At 53.0% G+C, this 19046-nt stretch overlaps 1 long non-coding RNA gene across 1 annotated transcript; it reads left to right on the top strand.

Moving 5' to 3' along the window:
- Nucleotides 1-8082: 8082 nt before the first annotated feature.
- On the top strand, nt 8083-11117 carry LOC118143231 (uncharacterized). The gene is made up of 3 exons (XR_004727472.3): nt 8083-8186; nt 8363-8451; nt 10058-11117. It is a non-coding gene; the product is annotated as an uncharacterized LOC118143231 (long non-coding RNA).
- Nucleotides 11118-19046: the final 7929 nt, after the last annotated feature.

Raw genomic sequence — 19046 nt, 5'->3', positions numbered from 1 at the left:
ATTGTAGAGAGAAATGTGAGGAATGTCAATATGTAGAACAAGGCAGGGCTGCTCTAACTAGAGCAGGGGAGCCTGGGGTCCTGCCTGCTCAGCCTCCCCTATGCCTCTGAGCGCCTCTCCCACATCCATTGCCTGAGAGTCACGGCACTGCAGGACCATTAAGGGACTTCTTGCCCTCAAGCTTAACAGGGGCTTCCAAGTGGGCTAAGCCTGGGAGGTCCAAGGGCAGTGTTATCTGCTGGAAAGACCACAACTGGCTCACTAGTAGGGTCAGGCGAGGGCAGACCCATTGTGCCTTGCTCATGAAGACATTTCTGCAGAAGAACTAGCTTCCCAGGGATGGTTGTGGCTCCAGCCGAAGGTGCAATATGAACTGCCTCCCTCCAGAGCTGTGCACAGTGGGAGGCAGCTGCCCAGACATCCCTCTGGAACCTGCCGGGGTCACACTGCCTGGGGACAGGAGACCCATGTGATGACCCACCCTCCCAGGTGCCTGCACCTTGGGCGGGATAGCAGGAAGCAGACGTAGAGGAGAGGAGAGCGCAGAGCATGGAGCTCCCTACCTAGAAGTGATTCGAGTCCTCGGGTCCAGCCTTACTGTCCCCAGGGATAGCAGGCGTTCGGAGCACCAGACCAGGCTCTGCCGCCAGCCTCTGCTCCGGAAACCCCCTCATTCCATGCTGTCTGCTTAATCCCTGTTAACAGTGGGCTGACCTCCCGCCTCTGTGGCCTCACACTGGGCCTGCCCCAGATCCTCACAGGCCTCCTTCGAAAAATAAATAAATACTTTCTCCATTATCCCATTAGCAGCTTCACAGGTTTTTCTGCTATTAGTTCCCAGCTCCAGTGAAAGTGGAAACACGTGTTCCAAAGAGCCTCCGCTTGCCCACCGGCCACCATGGGGCTGATGCTACGCATGAGGTGGCAGGAGCTGTGCCTGGCCACCTGCAGCTGCCCCCTGGGGAGAGAGGGGATCAGAATCCGTTCAGCTCCCCACAAATTCTGCCACCTTCAGCATAAACCAAGGGTCTCTACACAATTGGGCAAGGAGCTGGGAGATAGCTTTTGTGTGATGCTCTTCACTGGCAAAGCTCATTACCTCTCTGAGCTTCAGTTTCTATTTTACTGTATTTTATTATTTTGAGATAGAGTCTCGCTCTGTGGCCCAGTCTGGAGTGCAGTGGTGCAATCTTGGCTCACTGCAACTTCTACCTCCTGGGTTCAATGATTCTCATACCTCAACCTCCCAAGTAGCTGGAATAACAGGCGTGCGCCACCACGCCTGCCTTTTTTTTTTTTTTTTTTTGGTATTTTTTAGTAGAGATGGGGTTTCATCATGTTAGCCACGCTGGTCTTGAACTCCTGATCTCAAGTAATCCATCTGCCTCAACCTTCCCAAAGTGCTAGGATTATAGGCGTGAACTACCATGCCCAGTCTCAGTTCCTATTTAAAAATGGAGATTAAAACTCCTATTTTAAGGACTAGAGGATCAAAATTACCTGAGAGGATAAGGAAGGGTCTTTAAGTGCTTTGCCAGTGGGGATGGGGCACTTGGGAAAGGTCTTGCTCTTCCGGTCGTTGCTGGCCACCTTTCCTTCTGCAGACACAGTAAAGGAAGTAGCCAGGAGTTCCCTCACTGCACTGCCTACACCCCAAGAGAGAGCTTTGGAAGCTCAGACCCCTGGGATTGGCTACCACCTTTTCGGTGCCTAGTGCATTCCTCTCCCCATGGCCACGGTTCTCTAAGGAGGTTCTAGGATGTTCCATCATTGGCTTCTCAAGGTGGGGCAGGGCGCTGTCCAGCTAGTCTCAGCTACCATCATCACGATGCCCAGTGCAGGCCCGGGCACAGAGCAGAATCAGGCTGGGAGCTGCAAATGTTTGTCTCCCAATTCCATCTCTTGGCTCCTTCTCACTTGCTCTGCCTGAGGCTCCAGGCAAGTGGGGGCCAGGTGTGCAGAAGTGTGGCTGCTTCTGGCTGCCCACTGGGCACCTGGGACTTGGGTAGACAGGCAGCTAGTCTGTGCAGAGCCTGTGAGCAGCTGGAATCCGTTGGAAGTGCCTGTGAGGTCACCGCTCTGCCTTCCCTTTTTGAAGGAGGTGGGACTAAATCCTAGCTCAGGCCATCTCTGGAACTCTCCAACCCTTGGCTCCCACTCTTCTGCCTGCCCCTTCCCTGGTACCCTTGGCTCCCACTCTTCTGCCTGCCCCTTCCCTGGTACCCCACCCTGCTTCACTTCTCTTGTCTGCAAGCTTCTTGAGACAAAAAAGGTGTCTTGTTGTCCCTTGGACATGCTATGCTCCATTCGGTGCCAAATTGGAATGGTGGCTTTCTTATGGATTGGCTGTAACCTTGAACCAGTGACCTCACTTCTCTGGACCTCTAATTTCCTCATCTTTAAAGTATGGATGGCACATTGCACTGCTGTGAGGGTTTAGCGGGATAGTGCATTAGCACAGTCCCTGGCACTTTGTAAGTCCCCCAGAGAATGAGCTGTTCTTACTCCCTATACTGGGACCGCGGCACAGCCTGGTAGAGTGTGGCCTGCAGCAGAGGAGCATGTGAATGCATGCTCAGTACCAGGCCCTCAGCCCCTCCCTCTGGTACCTGGCCAGGTGGGAGATGCTGTCAGCTCTGCCAGAGTGTGGTTTCCCAGCTTGGGAAATGCCGTCTGGACACCTGGGAACAGCAGGATGACTGTGCCTGGGCAGCCCTGGGGCCCATAGTCTCTCTGGGAAGAAAGGAGCCGAGCACATTCCTGGGTGGAGAGCGGGATTGGCCCACCTGCATTGTGGGACTTGGCCTTGGTGTTCATCTGAGGAGTTGGCCTCTTGTCACCAACCCCGTGGCTTCTCTCTATGGGTCCATTTCAGCAGCCAGGCTTCCTTTCCCAGCCCCCTGGGAAGCCCCCTCTCACCTATCAACCAGCAGCTCTTATCCCCTTGGTTTCCCCAGAGACTGGACCAGGGCATCCTTCCACTCTGACCTGCTAAGTCCCTGCTGGAATGAACCACCCATGGAGGGAGAGGTGAGGCTAGGGCTGGACTAAAGGACTCTATGTGTTGCTTTCTCCATCTTGGCCAAGGCTGGCCCTCAAGGAGGCAGAGGCGGGAGGGCTGGTAACCTCCCTCCTGGGATCCTGGGCTGTCTCTGGCCAGAAGCCAACTGGGCACTTTGGCATCAGGTGCCTTTGCAGGCCAGGATGGGGGTGGGAAGGGCCAGCTCCCTCTCCACCCGGTGCTGGTTGGGGGGCTGGGCACGGCCTCGTGGGGAGCTGGCCTGGAGGCAGCGAAGGCAGGGGCTGCACCGCCTGACCTCCTGTGAGTCCAGAGGCTATGATTCTGTGATTGATTCTCCCCTCGGAGCCTCTGAGCTGCTCTCCTGGGAAAGCCGGCAGGTCTGGGTCAAGGGGAGGGAGTCTGGTATGGACCATATTCAGGGACGGATTAGCTGGGGGAACTGCTCCCACCAGCAGGGAGGGGAGAGATAAAGCCTGTGAGCTGGAGAAGGGGGGCCAGCACCGAGACACTCCCTCCCTGACCCCAGGCCTGTGCAGAGCTAGTGTCTGTGGTGGGGGAGGGGGCCACCCCCTTTCCCAGGGTACTGGCTGGCCTTGGAGCCCAGCACTTTCTCAGGCCCTTTATTAAATTTCTCAGGAGCAAGAGGGGAGGTTATCCCTCCCCTTCTTCCCCAGGCTCCCCTCCTTTTGTCTCCCTCCCCAGGAGGGTCGGGAAGGAGCTTTTCTCATTATTGTGGTTATTAAAAAATAAATGAGCCAGAGACAGAGACACAGAGGGAGAGACAGAGAGGCTGAGAGACAGTGGCAAGCAAAGAGAGACAAAGAAAGATGGATAGATAGAAGACGGAGCTGGGAAGACAGATATTGAAGGAGGTAGACACAGAGAGACCGAGAGAAATGGAGGAGAGATGGGGCAGCTAGGCATGCTGGCGAAGATGAAGGCTTGGGGACTTTCAGCTGCATTTAAAGTCAAATCTGGCAGCAGTAGTGTGGACTTGGGCAAGCTACTTCATCTATTTGAGCCTCAGTTTCCTCATCTGCAAAATGGAATAATAATCCTCACTTTGTAGTATCACCGTGAAGCAGACAGAGAGACAGAAGGGAGAAGGGACAAAGAGAGCTCAGTGGTGCCTGGAAGCCCCCACTGACCATGGGCAAAGCAGGACTCTGAGTGGCAGGACCTCTTCCCTGGCGATGACTGGTTCTGGGGTCCAGGCCCCTCTTCCTTACTTATCACCTCACTTCTGTGAGCCAATTTGTGGCTACTAAGTGGAAAGCAAACCGGAGTCCTAGAATGCTCACATCCGGAATCCCAGCACTTTGGGAGCCTGAGGAGGGCGGATAACTTGAGGTCAGGAGTTCGAGACCAGCCTGGCCAACCTGGTGAAACCCCGTCTCTACTAAAAATACAAAAATTAGCCTAGCAGGGTGGCATGCTCCTGTGTCCCAGCTCCTTGGGAGGCTGAGGCAGGAGAATCACTTGAACCTGGAAGCAGAAGTTGCAGTGAGCCGAGATCGCGCCACTGCACTCCAGCTTGGGCGACAGAGTGATACTCTGTCTCAAAAAATTAAATTAAATTATTAAAGTTATCCAGGTGTGATAGCGTGCGTCTGTGGTCTCAGCTACTTGAGAGGCTGAGGTAGGGGTGGGAAGATGGTTTGGGCCCGAGGTGAAGGCTGCAGTGAGCCGTGATCATGTCACTGCACTCCAGCCTGGGCGACAGAGTGAGACCCTGTCTCAAAAAATAAAAAGAAAAAAGAAAAGAAAAGAAAAGAACATTCACCTCATATGGTTGTTTTTCCTGTTAGCTCCAAAACTAAAGAAACTGACCACGAGCTTTGGAGGCAAACAAACCTGGCACTGAATTCCAGAAACCTACTATGAATTTTTTAAAGGCAAAGGGCCAGTAATGTTGATCTCATAGCTTTGTTTTTTTTTTTAATTAAATAACTTTCTTCAGGTATAAAATTCACACATAAAATGTACCCACTTTATGTGCACAATTCAATGATCTTGAGTAAACGTGTAGAGTTGTGCAGCCACCAACACCCAACTCTGGAAGCTTTCCGTCTCCCCCAAAATGTCTCTCATGCCCATCTGCAGTCACTCCCCGCTTCCACGCTGAGCCACCACCTTTCTTTTTTGTTAGTTTGTTTTTCTTTTTGAGATGGAGTCTCACTCTGGCGCCGCAGGCTGGAGAGCAGTGGTGCAGTTTTGGCTCACTGCAACCTCTACCTCCCAGGTTCAAGCGATTCTCCTGCCTCAGCCTCCTGAGTGGCTAGGATTATAGGCATGCGCCACCATGCCTGGCTAATTTTTGTATTTTTAGTTGAGACAGGGTTTCACCAAGTTGGCCAGGCTGGTCTTGAACTCCTGACCTGAAGTGATCCATCTGCCTTGGCCTCCCAAAGTGCTGGGATTACAGGAGTGAGCCACTGCATCCGGCCCTGTTTTCTGTCTTTTCTGGACATTTCATTAAAATAAATCATGCAGTTTGTGGTCTTTTGTGTGTGGCTTCTCTCAGAACACCTTGAGATTCCTCCACGTGTGGCCCGCTTCATCCCTTTTCACTGCTGCGTAGTATTCCCCAGTTTGGATGGCCGTGTGCTATCCCTTCACCCGCTGATGGACCTCCGGTTGTGTATAGGGAATTTTAAGGGTTGAATAAGGTACTGTGTGTAACATGATTGGGTCAGTAAGTAGGTCATCTTACATGGGTGAAGGAGAAAGAAGGAGAGGAGAAATTTCTTTGCAGACTTACTACAAACCAGGCACACACGGAAGCAGATCATAGCCATTTCCTTCTTACACAGAAACTTTGGGGTAGCAGTAAGTACTATTATTGTCCCCATTTTGCAAAGGAGGCACGCATGGCTTGGAGAGGGGGCTGTGACTGCCTTGTCTGAGGTCACACATGGTAAGTGAGAAGCTGGGAGCTGAGCCCGGGCAGTTGGCCCCTGCCCTGCAGCTTCTCCTTGGCTCTGCCTGTCCCAAGCCCTAGGGAGCACCAGGGGAAGAGCTGGAATTCCTGCAGGCTTCCTGCACTCAGCACCCAGCTCTTGCCTCCACCCACACTGCCTGCTCCTTTGCCTTTGCTGTTCCTTCTCAGCATTGGCTAGGAAATTCCCCCATGTCTTCTCCCTCCTTGCCAACCCCGTGGCACCCCCAAGTGTGGAGCACCTGGGATGTGCCAGGCACTGCTTCTCAGGTATGGCCTTAGGGATCTGCTGTTATCCTCAGGCCATCCTCGGGGGTGGGCATGTTGGCACAGAGGCCTAGAAAGTTTCGGATGCTCACCCAAGATCACAGTTCATGAGCAAGTGGTGGAGCCGGTATCCCAATGTTTCATCTGTTTGATTCTAAAGGCCACTCTCCCTCTCTCTCCTTCTGTGCTCCTCCCTCCTAGAGGCTGGAACTCCACATCTGGCTCCCAAATGACCCCCCAGGAGGGAAGGCGAAAGGCTTGGGACCCTGTGGTAAGGGAAGACAGAGCAAGGGAGGGTGGGGCATGCCAGAAGGGGTGGGCAGAGGGGCCAGCTGGCCTTCTTCCCTCTAGCTCGGAGGCCCTCCTGGGGATGGCAGGGTGCGGGAGCTGCCCTCTCCTCTCCTCCCGGTGTCTTCTGGGAGACAATGTGCTTCTCATTAGGCTGGTGCTGGGTTTTGCAAACCGCACCTCTAATGGTGAAGGTTTGGGGGTGTGAGGAACTGTGCATCTCTGCACCTCACATCGCCTGGAGTGGGAGGGCAGTCAGGCCCCTCCCACCAGCTGGGGTGGCTCCCAGCACCCGGGAGCGAGCTGTGCCCTCACTGGCATCAAGTGGCCTTGAGGGGAGGGGCTGATCGGGGCTGAGACAAGTGAGATGAGGCCACGCTGACTTTATCTGCTTCACAGGATGGACTAACTGTCCTCCTCTGGAGTCCTCTAGGACCACCCTTATTAGGCCTTCCCCAAAGCAGGGCTGTGTCTCCCCTCATACTGAGGCCTGGGGGGCCCTCCCTCAGCCTTCCCCACACCCCACGGACGGCTGCAGAGCTGTGGTGGGGGGGGTGCCAGCAGCATTGGGCTCATAGTGGGGAAATTGAATAATGAGCGTGTAACTGAGTTAGCCTCATGGGAGCCTCTGAAGGCTCTGGTTTCCTCCTCACCCAGTGGGTCTGTCTGGGTGACTGCAAGGGGCCAGGATGCCGCCTTTTCAAACCTTCCAAAATGCTCTCTGAGAGTCTCAGCCCAGCAAGGCAGGGCTGCCAGGGATGGGCAGGGTGTGAATGTCAGGCTGCCCGAGCTCCCGGTCACATCTCACTGCACACAAACACACCCCGTCACAGCCATGTAGGCACATGGAGACGCACGTGAGACCCTCACTCCAGTTACTGACATGCACACACACACTCACACACACGTGTCCCCTCCGGGTACTAACACACATGGACACGGAGATAGCTACCCTAGGGAGGCATTTAAGAGTCTCTTATAGCTGGGCACAGTGGCTTACGCCTATAATCCCAGCACTTTGGGAGGCCAAGGTGGGGAGGATTATTTGAGGTCAGGAGTTCGAGACCAGCCTGGCCAACATGATGAAACCCCCATCTCCACTAAAAAATACAAAAATTAGCCTGTGTGGTGGTGCACGCCTGTAATCCCAGTTACTCAGAAGGCTGAGGCAGGAAAATTGCTTAAACCCAGGAGACGGAGGTTACAGTGAGGTGAGATCCCACCACTGCACTCCGTGACAGAGTGAGACTCTGCCTCAAAAAATAAAAATAGAGTCTCTTACACACTCAAGCACACTTTTGCAGGCACACACTCAGGCATATATATGTCAACCCACAACTCACACACACACACACACACACCTGTTCACAGTCTACACGGCTGGGGCACAATACTGCAGAGACACTTGGGCGTGTCCTCAATCTCAGTGCAAGCTCAAGTGTGAGGAAACCTCGGGTTCCCAGCTGGGAGGAACCTTGAAAGAGCACCATGCCTAGCCCCTGCCTGGCAGGCCCTCCCTCTAGGCCTCCCCAGCTACTGTGACATCACCCAGGGCGAGACCTAGACTAGTCCTGGCTCCAACCTCTGGGAGTCCTCATGGCATCTGACTTGTCAGACGGACTTTGTGGATCTGCTCCTTTGGGAACCACCTCTGATGGATTGAAGTCTCAGGTGCTGGAGCCCAAGGCTGACTCCCAAAGGGAAGGGGCTCTGGGGAGGGGCTAGAGGAGAGGAAGACTCTCAGGGGAGGGGGCAGGGGCTTTGCCAAAGAGAAGCGTTGGTTTGGATTAGGGAGGACACCTCCTCCCATCTAAGCTGAGAACATTCGGTTTATTTGTTTACTTAAGCAAAAGAAGCAAGAAGCCCAGGCGCTCTGACCTCATGATGTCCTCAGCAGACAGGGAAGATGCAGGGGTAGAGACCAAGGACAGGACAGGTGAGAGAGTCTGAGCCCAGGAAGGCTGACCTGAACCCCCTGGGCTGGACAGGCTGGCTCTGGGCTGGTGGGGAGGCGACCCGGGTTTTGAGGGAGGGAAGAGGGCAGGAACCAGGATACTGTGAAGAGGTGAGGCCCCGCCCTGTTCCTGGCTAGAGGGACCAGAAAGAGCACCTTGAGGAGGGGCCAAAAGAGGATCCACCAGCTGTTGGGGGGGCCTGAGCTCTAGTCCACTCAGTCTGCCTCACATTCAATCCCGGGTTAGATCCTGCTGGGCTCCCAAAGCTACTGGGCTGCAACTTGTCTCTGTTGTAAAAACTACCTGTCTACCTCACTAGGCAGTGAGCTTATTCCGTGCCATTTATTCATTTGTTATCAGCTGTACAACCTGAGGCTGAATTATCTTCTCTGAAACATGGATAATAGTATCTCATAGGATTCTTTTTTTTTTTTTTTTTGAGAAGGAGTTTCGCTCTTGTTGCCCATGCCGGAGTGCAGTGGTGTGATCTCAACTCACTGCAACCTCCACCTCCTGGGTTCAAGCAATTCTGCCTCAACCCTCTCCACTCGAGTAGCTAGGATCACAGGTGCCACCGCGCCCAGCTGATTTTTGTATTTTTAGTAGAGACAGGGTTTAACCACATTGGACAGGCTGGTCTTGAACTCCTGACCTCTGCTGATCCACCCGCCTCAGCCTCCTAAAGTGTTGGGATTATAGGTTCGAGCTACCGTGCCTGGCTCCTTATAGGATTTTTAGGTTGGAATGAGTTGTTATGTGTAAATCTCACAGAACACCACCTCCACCAGGGGCAGTTGACTCACACCTGTAATCCCATCACTTTGAGAGATTGAAGGAGGATTAGTTGAGCCAAGGAGTTTGAGACCAGCCTGGGCAACATAGTGAGACCCCATTTCTAAAAAATAAAAATAAAAATTAGCTGGCATGCTGATATGCACCTGTAGTCACAGCTACTCAGGAGGTGGGAGGGTTGCTTCTGCCCAGGAATTCAAGACTTCAGTAAGCTAAGAATCATCCCACTGCACCCCAGTGCAGCCTAGGTGACGGAGCAAGACCCCGCTTCTAAAAAAAAAAAAAAAAAGAAAGAAAAGAAAAAGACAAACCACCTCCTGGCCCAAGTTAATGCTGCACATATATTAGCTTTAAAAATGTGAGCAGTCCCAAGCTAAACATTTGACAGACACTGAGTATACGGCAGAGAATAAGGTAAACAGTGCTGCCCTCAACAAACTCAAAGTCTTGGGGCCTCAGGGACAGGATGGGGAGTCATCCTTGACCAAGTGGCCAAGATAATGTGTAATGACTATTGTAATGGAGAAGCCAGGAATTTTAAGAGAGCACAGGCAGGCGGTCCTAGCCCAGGCAGTGGGTTGGGGTAAGGCTTCTGGAGGCAGGGACTTTCAAGGTGAAACCTGCAGGGATGAGTAGGAGTAACCAGGTGAGGATGGGAGGAACGGGCTTCAGGCTGAAAGCATAGCACGTTCAAAGGCTTTGAGGTCATTATCAACTCCAGGGTCTAGCCCCATGGCCTGGCCATACCAAATTGTCAATCAATATTTGTTTTTGTTTTTGCTTGTTTTGAGACAGGGTCTGGCTCTGTCATCCAGGCTGGAGTGCAATAGCATGATCTCTGCTCGCTGCAACCTCTGCCTCCTAGGCTCAAACCATCCTCCTACCTCAGCATCCCAAGTAGCTGGGACTACAGGTGCATGCCACCATGCCTGGCTAATTTATGTATTTTTGGTAGAGATAGGGTTTAGCCATGTTGCCCAGGCTGGTCTGGAACTCCTGGGCTCAAGCGATCCTCCTGCCTCAGCCCCCTACAGCGCTGGGGTTATAGGCTGAGCCACGACACCAGGCCAGTCAGTATTTGTTGACTGGAGCATCGATTGCTTACCAGCTTCGGCATTTCATTGCATGGGACCTTCGTAGCAACCTGGTAAGATGGGAGCTAACGTACACCAGTTTCACAGAGGTGATGCTCAGCAGCTTACAGAGGTGGCCAAGGTCACACAGCTCCTGGATCTGTAGTAAAGGCAGGACCATCTGCCTTCTCTCTCTCCTGGCTTTGGTGGTTCAGGGGAATGTTTTCTTTGCTGCTACTGTAGAGAACCACTGAGCAGAAAAGATGCAGGCAAGAGCTGGCGGGCTGGGGACAGGCTCCTGAGGCGCTCTTCTTTGCAGCACGGCCCCTGGGGGCTCTGAGATCAAAATCCCTGGAGCCCAAGTTTCTGGAAGACCTTTGTCCATCCTGAGCCCTGTAGTCTGCCCTCCTCCCACACCAGTCTCTTGGGGGCCTGGACTGGAGGCCCTGGCTCCCTGGGCTCACCTCTGCCCATGTCTCCCTCTCTGGGGTCCCTGGGCGATGCATCTGGCTTCTGTGAGAATGAGGCCCCTGGGTCGCCACTTCCTGGGTAGTTGTAGGAATGTGCCTCTGCAGCAGTGGGCCTGGGACCAGGCAGTGATGAGGGTGGCAGTGAGGCCTGCCAGAACACCCTCCGTCCAACACCGCTGAGCTCCCTCCTCCAGGCCCCTGCCTGCTTCCACTGACCCCAGTTATAATAGTCTCACCAGACCCTTCAAACCAACACATCTGGGGGAGGAGGGCGAACAGTGCATCTTGCTTTGGAAAGTTTAAGGCAAGTAAGCTCTGGGGATCTAGGAGGCACCATGTGTGCACTGGGAGGTGGCGGGGGTGGGTAGTGCAGAAGCCAGGCCCAAGGAGAGGCAGGGGCAGGGGGCAAGAGCCTGGATTTTGTCCCTCAGCACCATTGTCTGGTTAATTGTCAGCCCATTTCCAAGTTAAAATGCTTCTTCCTAGCTAGACATGGTGGCTTATGCCTGTAATGCCAACACTTTGGGAGGCTGAGGTGGGTGGATCACCTGAGGTAAGAAGTTCAAGACCAGCCTGACCAACATAGCGAAACCCCGTCTCTACTAAAAATACAAAAATTAGCCAGGCCTGGTGGTGGTGCCTGTAATTCCAGCTACTCGGGAGGTTGACGCAGAAGAATCACGTGAACATGGGAGGTGGAGGTTGCAGTGAGCTGAGATTGCCCTATTGCACTCTAGCCTGGGCGACAGAGTGAGATTCCATCTTAAAAGAAAAAAACAAAAGCTTCTTCCTTAGGGGGCCAGGTCCCAGACCAGGTCTGCTGCATAGACTGAATACCAAGCCCACTACACAGATAGGAAAACCGAGGCCTATGGATACTAGGGGGTGCTGGGGGTCAGGTCTGTCTTCCCTTCCTCCCAGCGTAGTGTGTCCTTCCCAGGAAAGCAGAGACCAGTCTGTCTGTCCTTGCACTCACCCATCTTCGGGCCATTCTCAACCCCAACCCCTCTAAATGCCCCCTGGAGCCTGTCCTCAGCGACCCCCTTCTAGGGAATGTGATGAAAGCTCTATTTATTATACTTCAGCTCGGACAGTTGTTTCAGATGTTTCCAATTCGTCGGACTGCTCAGACATCTGTTCCTGGTTGAAGGCAGAGAAGAGAAAGAAAAAAGGGAAAAACTCAATGTGTTTCACACACCCTCACTCAGATGCACACAGGCTCACACACCCCCTTCTCTCTCTCCCTCCCCCAGACCCTCGCAGAACACACCCTCATCCTCATGCACACTCCGAGCCTCACTCACTTTCACTGCAGCCAGACCCTGTGCTCCACGAAGCCCCAGGTGTGTGCCGAGACTGTGCTGTGCCCACTCTCCACCCTCGCCTCCCCTACACAGGCTGGTGTGCACACTCAGGCCTACACCTGTCCCCTCTTGGGGCTTCGCACCCCCTTCCCTGGTCATGGTGAGGGTCCCTGTGCTGGGGGGCCTGAACCACGTCTTGCATTCCAGTCAAGACACTATAAAGTGGGCTATCACCTTCCCTACCTCCCAGGGTTATTGTGCTGTTTACAATCTTGTGTGCTAAGTGCCTGGCCTGGCACTCTGAGAGTGTCTGCCATGGTTCCTGTTGGCACTTCCTCCTTCCCCTGTGTACAGACACACACCCACATATGTATTTGCTCCTACAGTGGGGATTGAAAGATCACCTGAGGTCAGGAGTTCAAGACCAGCCTGGTCAACATGGTGAAACTCTGTGTCTACTAAAATACAAAAATTAGCTGGGCATGGTAGCATGCACCTGCAATCCCTGCTACTCAGGAAGCTGAGGCAAGAGAATTGCTTGAACCTGAGAGGCAGAAGCTGCATTGAGCCAAGATGGTGCCACTGCACTCCAGCCTGGGAGAGAGAGCGAGACTCCGTCTCAAAAAAAAAAAAAGAAAGATTTCAGGGTCCCTGGGAACTTTGAAGTTCTGTGATTCTTGACCCTCACACACAGATGTACACAGCTGCACATGTATGCATGCTCAGCAACCTGGTCTAACACACGTATGCAGGCAAACAAATGCACACGTACACTCCTTAACACACATGTGCACACTTGCACACATGTATGCTGCCACAGTGCAACTTGCACTTGCACATTCCTCTCAGCTCACTCACATATTCACACTCAGCTCCACACATGGAACACCCAGCCAAGGGACTGGGGATTGGAGGGGTGGAGGGAGGCCTGAGTTCATGGGGTCCAGGCTGGACTTGCTGAGGTGGGGCTGGGGGATGAAGTCATCCACTCCCTGGCTCCTAGGCAGGCTGGGTACATGATTGCAGGGGGGGATCAGCCCCACCCAACTCTGGGGGTCTGGGGTGGAGAGGCGTGGATGGAAACCCCTTTCCTAATGCACTGCCGTGCGCACTCTTGTCACCCCACCTCCTCTGGAGGGATTCTCGAGCAGCAGGTGGAAGGGGAGGCTCTGGGGCAGGGGCGAGCAGTTTGGGGAGTGAATGATCAGGGTGATGACTCCTCCATCCAGAGCTCGTTGATTGACACCTCCTGTCTAGGACCCTAATCCCCAGATCTGGGCCATGAGCTGGGAAACAGGAGCATCCCTCTCATAGCTCTCCCCCCTCCTCCAGTTCCACCAGCCTCAGGTGACTTTGGTCAGACAAGCCCAGGACCTCTCCAGCCTGTGGCCTTTCAGGCAGGCTCAGCTGATCTCTCTACCAGGTCCCCTGGCCCTCCAGTAGCATGGGCATCATAGCAGACTGCTACAGAGAGCAGGAGAAGGGGCCTGTGGGGTCCACCATGCGTCCTCCCACTTCCCCCAAGCTGCCCCTCTAGCTGGAAGACATAGTCCCTAATCCCCCAACCCAGACCCCAAAGCAGATGGAGGAAGTATTTTCCTTGTGTTAGATTTCTCCTTCCTTCCTTCCTTCCTTCCTTCCTTCCTTCCTTCCTTCCTTCCTTCCTTCCTTCCTTCCTTTTTTCCTTCCTTCCTTTCTTTTTCTTTTTCTTTTTTTTCAGAGTCTTGCTTTGTCACCCAGGCTAGAGTGCAGTGCCATTATCTCAGCTCACTGCAACCTCCACCTCCTGGGTTCAAGGGATTCTCCTGCCTCAGCCTCCCAAGTAGCTGAGATTATGGGTGTGTGCCACCATGCCTGGCTAATTTTTTGTAATTTTTGTAGAGAAGGGGTTTTGCCATGTTGGCCAGGCTGGTCTCAAATTCCTGATCTCAGGTGATCCATCTGCCTCTGCCCCCCAAATTGCTGGGATTACAGGTGTGAGCCACCTAACCTGACCTGTGTTAGATTTCAGTGGCCCCAGAGCAGCTGGTAAACCCCCTTCCCTGCCAGAGCCAGCTCAGCTTTTGTGTGTTGGGCCTGAATCTGAGCCTCACTTGTGGATGCTTCGCTCTTCTCCAGCCCCCTCCCTCCCACTACTGGTACCTTGGGCCCTTGGACCAACTAGGGCCTCCTCCTCCTTCTCTCCTCTGTCTTGGAGTCAGTGCTGGCCTTAGAGTCGGACAGAACAGACTTGGGCTCAGCTTCTCTCAGCTGCTGACCCGCTCTGTGATTTGCTGAAAAGCACACAGCCCCTCCCAGCTTGGACGTGCAGGGTGTAGGCTTTACGGAGAAGACCTGTTTACATCATGTTCTCCAATCAGCCTGGCGGTAGGTGCTCAGTGAAGGCTGGTTGACTCTATCCTGGAGCCAGGTGACCTGTCCCCATTCCAGATCAGACTGCACCTTCAGGAATTCCCTTCACCGGCAAACACTCCTATTTAGGCCTTCACCTCAGTGGGAGGAAGCCCTGCCTGGACAAGGAGGGGCAGAATCCCAGACACCACCCTCTTGCCTTACCGGCCTCCTTCAGTTTTCCTATCAAATCCCCAAGGCCAAGGGCAGCTTTGCTACTACTGTGATTTTACCTATTGCTCATCTGCAGTGTTTGCAGCTGTGTGCCCACCCCCTTCCTACCCTTGAGGGAGGAGCCAGAGGCTGGAGTACTGGGGCTGGAGTTAAGAACTGCAGATGGAAGTGAGAGAGGAGGAGAAGAAAGAGGCTCCCACCCGGCTTCTGACCCAGGACATACTGCCAGATGGGAGCAGAGGGTGAGGAATAAACATTTATTGAGCACTTACTGTGTGCCAGGCATTACATAGGAGCTAGCATGTATGTTCCAGAATGTAAACTCCATGAGGGTGGAGATTATCTGTTTTATTATTCACTGTTGTAATCTTAGTGCCTAGCACAGTTACTAGCACATGGTAGGAACTCAATAAACATATGCAGAATAAATGAATGTGTACCTGTTATGCCCACCATAACTCTATGAAGCAGATAAAAATATTATAGCCATGTTACATGATCTTCAGCTGAGGCTCAGAGAGGTTAAGTGACTTGCTCAATGTCACACAGCCAAGTAAATGGCAGAGCTGGCACTGCCTGGCTGTAAAGCTCTTGCTCTTACCACTGCACTCTTAAGCATGCCCAGATGACCACAGCTACTCTGTGCGTGCGTGTGTGTGTGTGTGTGTGTGTGTGTACTGTCCTATCTTGGAGGCTCATTGACTATACAAGTCCCATGGTCACACATAGAAGTTGTCATGTGTTCTTGTGCCCCACTGTGCACCAGAGGCTCCTGTGTGGATTCTACATACAGAAACCTGCTCTCCATTAAGCCCACCTCAGTTCACCTGGACAGTCCCTGGATAGAGAGTGGACACAGTGTGCAGGGTGCAAGACACAGGACAGGGCACCCAGGCCTCTCCGGGGCACACTGCGCCCTAGTTGACCCTTCCTACCTTTCTTGGCCAGGTGCCCAGAGAACATGAAGGTGTGTGCACGTCGGCACTTACACATGGCGTGCATGTGTGTACATGTGTCTGTGCTAATGCGTGTATTGGCTGTGCATGTGCATACCTGCGAACCTGAGCCACTTCTGCCTCGGGAATCCTAGCCTGCCCCACTTCAGGGTCCGACTCTTCACAAACAAATCAGGCACCTGGAAAAGCTGGACAAAGTCACTGGAAGAAGTCAACTTTCAGCCTGGTACAAGTGGGAGGATGCTTCACAGAGGGGCAGCTGGGGGTGGGGACAAGCCTGGTGAGTTCAAGCGTGGACTGGGAGTAACGCTTGGGCTGGGAGTTAGTAAATCCCAACCCTCCAGGAAAAGAGGAACGCAGCAGAGTCAAAGTGAGATCACAAACATGCTCAGAAACATGCAGACACACACACATGGACACAAGCACACACCCATGCCCACTGATTCTCTCACACACACGCACATACACACACAGATTTACATGTGCAACCATGCATCCTGCCTGGACGTGCATACTGACACAGGTTCATATTACTGAAGACAAGAGCATGCACAGGCACCTGACAAGCACACACATCTGCAGACACACACAGCATACGAACAGTCCCAGCATAGAAGGCTCTCCAGAGCCTGCCTGCTCCACCTCCCACCTCCACCTCCCGCCGGCCACCCTGTTCTTCCACCAGCACCTCCCTTTCCTTAAACCGGAGCTGGCTCAGGATGAACTGCATTAGAGGACTGTGCTGAGGCCTTACTCTGCAGGAAGGGATGGGCGTGGGGCTCTCCGTTGCCCACCCCTCCCCACAGAGGCCGGCGGCCAGAGCACCTCAACCTGATTAGCTGTCTAGCCTACCCTGTGTAACTTGTGTCTGGGGCAGGCTGGTGGGAGGAGGGGCTGGCATGAACACTTAGGGGACTTGGACTCAGCCATCCCTGCACTGCCGAGCCAGGCCAGCTCTCAGCTTGGTCTCCAGAGAACCCAGGAGCCCCACCTCCCTCACTGCCCATGGCACCTGCCTATCACTGGCTTCCTTGCATCCATGCCGTCCCCCTCCAATCTGCCCTCTACATTGCAATGTGGTGACCTGTCTGTCCTAGAAACCTGACTATGCAACACCCCTACTAATAAAAAGAATTTCTGCCCTCTGGGTGAAGAAACGACTCCTTAAGTCGGCCTTCGGAGCCCTCCTTGGCCAGTCCCTGCTCACTGAGGCTTCACCTCTCCTTACTCCTGCCCATGGCATACGCCCCATCATCAACGGCTTCCTGTGGGTTTCTGATGACAACTTACCTGCAGCCTCCAGGCCTTCCCGCAAGCACTGGCTCTCCATAGGAACCCTTTCCCTTCTACTCTTGGCCTAACCAACTTGTGCTGTCTGGTCCCAGCCAAGAGTCACTTTCTCCAGGAGTGTTGATGGCCCATCCACCTCTGCTCAGGGCTCCCACTGCCTCTGACTCATCCCAAAGGGACCAGCGCCCTTCAGAATTGTGACTGCTGTATTACGTGCTCCTCACCTCCTCTGCGCTACCCCTGACAGCAGGGACTATCTGTCTTGTTTGTTTTCTAGCTTTAGTTTTGCTTCCATTTAGAACTTGAAATATAGTAAGTGCTCAATAAATATGACTTGAATATTCACAGGTTCTCAGAGATGATAAAAAAGAAAGAAATAATAACTGAATAAATGAAATAAGTGGGTGAGCGAATGAGTTCTTCACCCTAGCTCACAGACACCGTGGTTACGTTTAGAGGGGCTAGGTGATCACAAGGCAGGGTCTTCAGCTGGGCATTGGACACCTGGGTTCTAATCCCTAAGTTGTCATGTGACCTTGGCTGAGTCACCGCCCCTCACTGGGTCTGGTTCCCTCTTCTGTGAGGCAGACGAGAGCGGATGGTCAGGTGTTTCTCAAGGCCCTTCCAGCTCTGCCACCTCAAGGGCCCGGGGTTCCCAGGCTTCCCAGCCGTAGGCCTCATAGTCAGGGTGGGGTTGGTCCTATTTTCTGGGAAGAGGAGGGGATGTGGTGGGAATCTGACTATGCCTATTCTACATATTCTACAGAATGAAGTCTCACTCCCCGGCTTGGCATTAAAGGCCTTCCACAATGCAGTCTCAGTCCAACTGCTTCCTCATGTAATTGCTTCCCCTCATCCCACTCAACACTTAGACACATTTATTCTCTCTCTCTCTCTCTCTCTCTCTCTCTGTCTCTCTCTGTCTCTCTCTCTCTCTCTCTTTTAGACACTGGACTGAACAACAGCTTAGCCAAGGCCATGAGTCCAACCCAACAAGGAAAAGGGGCTTGGGACTTGTACCAGCTGCCTATCACTGATCTGGGTACTCCACTTGGTGGAGGAAGCACAGGATATAAATCCAGGCTTGGCCACTACAATCGGTGTGCCCATGGGCAAGTCGCTTAGCCTCTATGTGCCTCTATTTTCTCATCAGCAAAATGGAAATGGTGATACATTCTAACTTGGGAGGCTTTGCTAAAAAGAAGTGACAGTGTCCATCAAGTACATCCACTTTAGTTATATGAGCCTGGAGAAAACTTTATTAGAAATCTACATTGTGGCTGGGTGTGGTGGCTCACGCCCATAGTCCCAGAACTTTGGGAGACTGAGGCAGGAGGATTGCTTGAGCCCAGGAGTTCGAGACCAGCCTGGGCAACATGGCAAAACCCTGTCTCTACAAAAACACAAAACTTAGCTGGATATGGCGGACTATGCGCCTGCAGTCCCAGCTACTTGAGAGACTGAGGTGGAAGGATGGCTTGAGCCTGGAGGGTCGAGGCTCTAGTGAGCTAAGATCACACCACTGCACTCCAGCCTGGCGTCAGAGCAAGACCCTGTCTCAAAAAACAAAGCAAAACAAAAATAAACAAAAACCACGACTTTTGGTCACACCCCTGACAAAGATCTAAGAGAGGAAAAGTCCAAGAAAGAGCTACTACCTGCTTTTTTTTTTTCCTTGAGACATAGTCTGGCTTTGTCACCCGGACTGTATATCTTTCACCTCTGTGTTCAAGTGATCTTCCCACCTCAGCCTCCCAAGTAACTGGGACAACAGGTACATACCATCTCACTTGGACAATTTATTTTATTTTTATAGTGATGGAGTCTCGCCATGTTGGTGTTATACTCCTGGCCTCAAGCGACTTCCTGCCTTGGCCTCCCAGAGCGCTGGGATTCCATGCGTGTGCCACCGGACCCAGCCTGCTGCCTGCTTTTTGAGACTTGTGGTTTCCCCAGGAGAATGGATGCATACTCAGGAACCCTGTGGGACGGAACAATGTAATCTCAGATCAAGAGGAAACGACAGGTTGGAGAAAAATATGACAAGAAAATAGTTAATATTCTTGCCATATAACAATCTTACATAACTTAAGGGCTAAAAACCCCACAGAGGCCCCAGTACATTA

The sequence above is a fragment of the Callithrix jacchus genome, chromosome 7 (genome assembly GCF_049354715.1).
Source record: "Callithrix jacchus isolate 240 chromosome 7, calJac240_pri, whole genome shotgun sequence".
NCBI lineage: Eukaryota > Metazoa > Chordata > Mammalia > Primates > Cebidae > Callithrix > Callithrix jacchus.
Note: the sequence above shows the minus strand (reverse complement) of the source record. Positions and strands in the feature narration are given on the sequence as shown.